This window comes from Bombina bombina, chromosome 2 (genome assembly GCF_027579735.1).
Source record: "Bombina bombina isolate aBomBom1 chromosome 2, aBomBom1.pri, whole genome shotgun sequence".
In the NCBI taxonomy this organism is placed as follows: Eukaryota; Metazoa; Chordata; class Amphibia; order Anura; family Bombinatoridae; genus Bombina; species Bombina bombina.
The window spans coordinates 277620490-277629495 of record NC_069500.1 but is presented as its reverse complement, the minus strand read 5'-3'; positions in this window follow the sequence as shown (position 1 = coordinate 277629495).

Genomic DNA, 9006 nt, shown 5'->3' with positions numbered 1-9006 from the left:
ACTTCACACTTGCAACTATAAATTGCCTGACAGTGGCTATATACATATGCTCTTATACATACACATGGGGAAAAGGAAATATTTTTCAGTAATGTAACATGTTCACCTTGCTGGATACATTAAAGCCCCCACCTCATCATTAGATAAGAACTAACAAGCCTACTGTATTTGGCTATATCTATGTGACCCACTTTGCTCATCTGAAGTTCCATGTTGTAGACAAAGCAAATCGATTAACTCCATTTATGCTTAGTTGCAGTATTGCGTCTCTTAAAACCTCTAAAATAAGTTGAAATCTGTTGAGCTTGATGATTCAGACAGCACACATGATGCCACAGGGTCATACAGCCTAGCATACATACTTTAATTTATGAAAACGTGATATATAAATATAAATTGGGCTAGACTAACAACTAACTGAGCTAAGTGACCAGAAAGGAGGATTCTTTACCAATTAAGGCTAATTCAATACATTTTCATTTAGAAGGAAGATTTAATGACTAGTGAAATTAATCATTTTGAGAAATGGGTCACATTCATTTTTAGTAAGGAGTTTACTGGGTTCTGGTTTCCAGTACTGATTAATTTATCTAGCAATAATACAAGGGGTTAGTATTCTATTTCCTCAGGAGTAACAAGCGGGGCAAGAAACCTGTCTATCCTTTTCTCTTCATCCTGAGTGTCTAATAAGCTGCTGTTTGTCAAATGTGTAGCTCAAAGGTTTGTAGTAATTACTGAAACCCGTGAGACTTCTATTTCTGACACATGCCAATTATTATACTTCAGTGGGCTGTGTTTAATAGCCATGCCCACCAATTACGTATTAATGAGTACTTGACTTGCTGAATTATTTAAATCATTAGTCTCACGTTTGTACATTTTTATATTATTTTAACAGCATTTGTTATGGTTGAGAACAAAGATCCAAGAGCGCCAACAACAAAGAGTCAAATAGACCCACTATTTAGAAATGCAGGTTAAAAAATAATAATGAATAAACACTATAGATTCCCAGGGTCTAATACTTAATCATAAATATATCACATATACATATATAATTAATCCTGGAAAGAAGAAAGAATATATACTCTTTCCAAGTTAATGTGCAACAAAGATAGATATAAACTGATTATTTTGTAATGATAGTTCAGAAAAAAGTCCGCAATTTTCCTCCACACTGTCCTGCTGCTCCTTATATTCCACTGGTGTACAGTCCGTGGTAGCAAAAATGAAAAGGATCCCTGTCAAAAGACACAAGAAAACAGGAGCGCAACTCCGTGCACCAAAAAGTACACGGATGATCTAAGTGTAGATTTAAGACAATTTAATGGTGATAATATATATAAAAACATCCAAACAAATGATTCCAAACTCACATAGTAACCCTCAAACATATGAGGTATGTCAGCACACAAATGAGGGGAATGTATGTCCCACTGTTGGGCTTTTCCTCTCTCTCTCCCAGATTATTCGATAGCCAGCGGGTAAACCCTCTCATGGAAAACGGACCCTCTCTGTTCACAATGCGATAGACACTGTACTGCAAATAGCCGGCTCCAGTCCAGGTCCTAACACAAGCGTCAGAGTACGTCCTACGTAGCGTAAAGTGGGCGTGGCCTAACGCGTTTCGCGAGGCTCCTCCTCGCTTCGTCAGAGGCAATGCCCACATTGCTTCTTACAGCTTATTTATATCCCTCTATCTTGCGTGAGCGATATACATATGCTAATGTCCCAATCTATAGGTAGGCTGTTTCTATCACATACAAATGAGATAATCCCTATGGTTATACATGATCCACCTAATCTAATAGCAATTAAAATATACATACATCAAATACATTGCATACAAATTTCATAAAATATCACAGAACTGCTTTATATGTAAGAAATATTCTAAAAAAACAAAGCAAATAAATGTTCAAAGGCTAGTTAAAACACATACATAAATATAAAAAATAGTACATGTGCTTAAGTAATAGGTTAAAAACTCATAAATATAATCTATCTATTTACACCTGCTAAAAAGGATACAAATATATAAACATACCAATTTTTACTGCCCACTAAGAATTAATCTAAGGAAGAAATATATGATCACTAAAATTGATAGTGCATATTATAAAAGATAGAATAATGAAGATATATATATAAGGCACTAAATAAAACCTATTTAGACACTTCTATATAGAAACTCTCATAGGGAAAGTATAAATTTCTAAGAGATCTAGGGAGACTAAACCCCAGCTGGAATCAGGGCTCCACATATATGGTTATAATTTATTTCTAGAGCCCTGAATAATCTACTTTCCCTTTAGAGATGCATTATACATATAAGAACATAGTTACTAGGAGAGGTAAATTTCTATTAAGGGGCTAAATGACGTAAAATTGACTAAAAGTACCTTTGAGAGGTAGCTAAATATTGATCATGTATCCAGAAATGCTGCTAAATCTATGTCTCTATTCATACCTCCTGGACCCACAGCTTCAAGCTTGTGGATCCAGTAGGTCTCCCGTTGCCTTAAAAGAAGTAGTCTATCTCCTCCCCTAATGGGGTTTTTTACATGTTCAATTGCTAAAACACTCAAACCTGTTTTATCGCCATCATGGGCTTCAAGAAAGTGTGCTGGTACACCATGATTATCTAAACCGTTCTCTATGTTTCTCAGGTGCTCGTTAAATCTGGTCTTCACGGGTCGTTTCGTGCGACCTACGTAGATTTTGTCACACGAACACCTTAAAAGATAGACAACATAGCATGTTTTACAATTCATCATACATCTGATTTTAAATGTATCATCACCTTTTTTCCTTCCAAAGGTACCATTATTCTTTTCCATATGGGCACAGCAATTACAATTCTTCCTACCACACTTGAAAAATCCCTCTGAGTTTTTCTTTAGCCAATTTGTGGATTTCTCCGACTTCAGCATACTAGGACTAATTCTATTTTTAACATTTGAATTTCTCTTGAAAATAACTTGTCCCCTATCGTTCAGAATATCTCTTAGTACTGGATCCTGCATGATAATAGGCCAATGTTTTTTCATGGCTTTCTCGATCTCCCTTGATGCTCTATTAAATTTTGTTACAAGTTGTATCTTCCTTTTACTACTATCATGATTCTTCTTTTTCAAATTATTACCTCCAATAAGATCATCCCTATTCATATTCCCTACGATATTTTGCACTTTAACTAATTCCTTATTCTCGTATCCCTTTGCTAAAAATCTATTTCTAATCACCCCTGCAGCTATTTCATAATCATCCTGTTTAGTACAGTTACGTCTCGCTCTCTGAAATTGTCCTAGGGGGATATTTTTGAGCCATTTATTATGATGGCCACTGCTGGCATGGAGATATCCGTTTGTGTCAGTGGGTTTCCTATATAGATTCGTGTAGACCCTTCCATTTTCTTGTATAATTTCAAGATCTAAAAAGTTAACCCTATCCTTACTCCATTCCATTGTAAATTTTAGGTTTAATAAATTTTTATTAGTATATTCAACAAATTTATTCAATTCCTCATTGGAGCCGTGCCATATCATGAGCACGTCGTCTATATAACGATACCACTCTATTATGTTATGTTTAAAAGGGTTATTTGTGCTGAAAACAAATAGATCCTCCCACCACCCCATATAAAGGTTCGCAAACGTGGGGGCGAATTTTGTACCCATAGCGGTACCTCTTATTTGGAGGAAATATTTGTTTTCAAATACAAAATAATTTTTTGTTAGAATAAACTCCATAGCCCTCTCTAGGAAACTCATTTGGGTCTCATTTATGTATCCGCTTTTATTGGCAAAATACTTCACAGCCGTGATTCCCAACAAATGTGGAATTGAGGTGTACAGCGAACAAACATCCATTGTGACCCAAATGAAATCCTGTTTCCATTCTATATCTTTCGTGAGTTTCAAAATATGTATTGTATCCCTCACATATGACCGTAAACATGGAACCATGGGTTTCAAAATTTGATCAACATATTCAGACAATTTGGTGGTGAGGCCTCCAATCCCTGAGACTATCGGTCTCCCCGGCGGGTTACTCAAACCCTTGTGGATTTTGGGGAGATGATAGAAAATAGGTAGGACTGGATTCCCCACCACCAAATACTGAAATTCCACATTATTTAGAACCAAATTATTCTTCCCAGTCTTGATTAATTCTTCATATTCTAATAGAAAATTTCCTGTCGGATTTTTCTCTAGGATTTTATATGTCTCAGAATCACCTAATAGACGATGAGCTTCCTTAATATAATCTTTTCTTCCCTGAATTACAACCCCCCCACCCTTATCCGCACTACGGACCACTATATCCATGGTCTCACTTAGATTCTTTAGTGCTTTTCGTTCATTTGGGTTTAGGTTGCATCTGTTTCTTTTCCTTTTTCTATCTCTCAGGCAAATCTCTTTTAGTTCTTTTTCTAGAAATTTCTCAAATACTGGGATAAAATTCCCCTTAGAATGAACAGGGTAAAATGCTGAATTTTTCTTTAACTGACTGTGATTCACAGGTATGTTTCTTGCTTCCTCTTCAAGATCGTTCAAAATATTTAATAACCCTGTTTCATTAACCCCTAAAACCTCTCCATCTTCTAGACTCTCAGGGACAATTAATGACTCATCCCCTTGTATTGGGGGGCCATTATCCTTTTTGCTGTCATTCCTAAGGTTAAAATGTCTCGCAAGTGTGAGTTTCCTAATCAATTTCTTTGTGTCAATATATAACTCAAACTCATTGGGGGCTGCATCAGGAGCAAAGGATAGGCCTTTTTTAAGGAGATTCTCTTCATCTTTAGTTAAAACCTTTTCTGATATATTAAAAATCTCCTGCCCAAAGGGTCTCAAAAATGCTTCCCTTTCCCTTTTTTGTTTTTTGGCTCTATATACCACTCCTCCTCTGCATCCTCTTCTTCGTGTTCTATACCTCTTTTTGGGTTTCGATTCCCTACTCGAGGCAGGTTCTCTGAGGGGTGGCCTAAAAAACGATTTTCTACTTGTTCTTTCCTATAGGGGAGATCGAGAAAGCCATGAAAAAACATTGGCCTATTATCATGCAGGATCCAGTACTAAGAGATATTCTGAACGATAGGGGACAAGTTATTTTCAAGAGAAATTCAAATGTTAAAAATAGAATTAGTCCTAGTATGCTGAAGTCGGAGAAATCCACAAATTGGCTAAAGAAAAACTCAGAGGGATTTTTCAAGTGTGGTAGGAAGAATTGTAATTGCTGTGCCCATATGGAAAAGAATAATGGTACCTTTGGAAGGAAAAAAGGTGATGATACATTTAAAATCAGATGTATGATGAATTGTAAAACATGCTATGTTGTCTATCTTTTAAGGTGTTCGTGTGACAAAATCTACGTAGGTCGCACGAAACGACCCGTGAAGACCAGATTTAACGAGCACCTGAGAAACATAGAGAACGGTTTAGATAATCATGGTGTACCAGCACACTTTCTTGAAGCCCATGATGGCGATAAAACAGGTTTGAGTGTTTTAGCAATTGAACATGTAAAAAACCCCATTAGGGGAGGAGATAGACTACTTCTTTTAAGGCAACGGGAGACCTACTGGATCCACAAGCTTGAAGCTGTGGGTCCAGGAGGTATGAATAGAGACATAGATTTAGCAGCATTTCTGGATACATGATCAATATTTAGCTACCTCTCAAAGGTACTTTTAGTCAATTTTACGTCATTTAGCCCCTTAATAGAAATTTACCTCTCCTAGTAACTATGTTCTTATATGTATAATGCATCTCTAAAGGGAAAGTAGATTATTCAGGGCTCTAGAAATAAATTATAACCATATATGTGGAGCCCTGATTCCAGCTGGGGTTTAGTCTCCCTAGATCTCTTAGAAATTTATACTTTCCCTATGAGAGTTTCTATATAGAAGTGTCTAAATAGGTTTTATTTAGTGCCTTATATATATATCTTCATTATTCTATCTTTTATAATATGCACTATCAATTTTAGTGATCATATATTTCTTCCTTAGATTAATTCTTAGTGGGCAGTAAAAATTGGTATGTTTATATATTTGTATCCTTTTTAGCAGGTGTAAATAGATAGATTATATTTATGAGTTTTTAACCTATTACTTAAGCACATGTACTATTTTTTATATTTATGTATGTGTTTTAACTAGCCTTTGAACATTTATTTGCTTTGTTTTTTTAGAATATTTCTTACATATAAAGCAGTTCTGTGATATTTTATGAAATTTGTATGCAATGTATTTGATGTATGTATATTTTAATTGCTATTAGATTAGGTGGATCATGTATAACCATAGGGATTATCTCATTTGTATGTGATAGAAACAGCCTACCTATAGATTGGGACATTAGCATATGTATATCGCTCACGCAAGATAGAGGGATATAAATAAGCTGTAAGAAGCAATGTGGGCATTGCCTCTGACGAAGCGAGGAGGAGCCTCGCGAAACGCGTTAGGCCACGCCCACTTTACGCTACGTAGGACGTACTCTGACGCTTGTGTTAGGACCTGGACTGGAGCCGGCTATTTGCAGTACAGTGTCTATCGCATTGTGAACAGAGAGGGTCCGTTTTCCATGAGAGGGTTTACCCGCTGGCTATCGAATAATCTGGGAGAGAGAGAGGAAAAGCCCAACAGTGGGACATACATTCCCCTCATTTGTGTGCTGACATACCTCATATGTTTGAGGGTTACTATGTGAGTTTGGAATCATTTGTTTGGATGTTTTTATATATATTATCACCATTAAATTGTTTTAAATCTACACTTAGATCATCCGTGTACTTTTTGGTGCACGGAGTTGCGCTCCTGTTTTCTTGTGTCTTTTGACAGGGATCCTTTTCATTTGTTATGGTTGCATTGTAAATAAAACTTTAGAATGGAACAAATGGATAAATAAATACATTGAATATACAAAGGATTTGACATATTACTCCAGGGACAAATAGATTAAAATGTAACCCCTGCTGATCTGGCTAATCATAGGGCTAGATAATGAGTGGTGCGCTTACTATTGCTCACAATATCGGGTTAATTGCAGGTGTTTCCTGCGTCAGACGTAGCGCTTGTATTACAAGTTGAAAGTAAATTCGTTTGCTCAAGTGCAATTGAATGTACCGTGTGTGCCGTGTTAGCTCGACTTTGGCGCTCTGGTTAATTGTTGCGCTCAACTTAAGTGTCACAAAAAATACATTTAAAAGTACAGTTACACTCATAATAACACTGTCTGATAAATATTATTCGAAAAATAGTGCTATAAAAATAAGAAAGGCTCAAAGGTATGAGGTCTCAGGTGCAAACGGCTTTAACATAGAGATACGTACATATACATGTCTAAATATGTTGTATTGTTCTCAATTAAGATTGTAACGCGGTCGGGTTAGCGCACATGAAAATGTAATAATCTTAAGGCTCGTTATTGAAATATTACATATAAAATATATTAAAAAAAAAGTTATTAAAAATGATTAAACATGCTGTAAAATATTCTAAATAAATCCATAGAATAAATCTACATATTTTACAGTATGTTTAATCATTTTTTAATAACTTTTAGTTAATTACCGCTTCACTTGTAATCTAGCCCATAGTTGGGTTGTGTGCACATTAAAAGTCATGGTAAAATCACTGATAATTTTTTAGTTAGAAAGATGTCAATTCCTTTTTATGTTCCTTCACCTAATCTCTGGCTAGATAAGCAACATCTGAATTCTAGAGTGTTATTATTATTATTATCTGTATTTGTAATGATTATGTGCCAGTAGATTCTTCAGCAATATACAAGGTGTACGCAAAATAAAGACAGTCATAGACATGGATAGAAGGCTTTGAAGGTCCTGCTCCCTAAAGAGCTTACCTATATCCCTAGAGAGCTTACCTATATCCCTAGAGAGCTTACCTATATCCCTAGAAAGCTTACCTATATTCCTAGAGAGCTTACCTATATCCCTAGAGAGCTTACCTATATCCCTAGAAAGCTTACCTATATCCCTAGAGAGCTTACCTATATCCCTTAGAACTCAAATATAGAGTTGCACAAAACCTATACACAATGTTAACTAGAAGCTTGTTGCTTGGATTACCCTATCAGTATGTTTTAGTGCAATGTTTCTTAACCCAAGTTACCTCAAGGACCGCTAAATTTCAGCCAGATGTGTACAGGGTCCAGTAGTCATATATATATATATTTATATATATATATATATACATAGATACATACATACCGTGTGTGTATTTATATATATATATATATATATATATATATATATATATATATAAATATTATTATAATCAGTTATTTGTGCCAACAGATTCAGCCATGTAGCTGTATGTCTGCATCTTGTGTTAACGGACACTGTATCATCTGAAATTGCGATATCTTTGTTATCTGAGCAGTCTATATAATAGACTTGAGAAACTGCATGACTGCTTGGTACATCAGGAACACACTGGATTTATGGTGATCGTTTCAGTGTTCTGGATTAATTACAGTGAACACTGATCTTCAGCTGTGTGCATGCATCCATATATATGCTTTCACATACCTCACATGTTTGAGGTTTGCTCCTGGGTGTAGATACCCTATGGGGGATTTTCCTTTTATACGTGTGTATATTTATGTTTGAATAAATTGATCTGCACTATGTAGGTGCTTTTGTGCGCTTCCTATCTCGTTTGCTTATATATATATATATATATATATATATATATATATATATATATATATATATATATATACATATACACACAAACACGCAACCAACATTGTAGCCATATATAAATGAAGACATTAAAATGCATTGCTGTTAGTGGGGAAGAACATATATACTTTTATTGGTGTCAGTGGGATGGTATCACTTACTTTCCTGTGGTGTCCAGGTCAAGTCTCATCTGCTTCTTGTCCACTCCTGTTCTGTCTTACCACTGAACTGACACTACATGCACACACGTGCATGTGCAATGGCACTCTTACAGTTCTGCTCGGTATT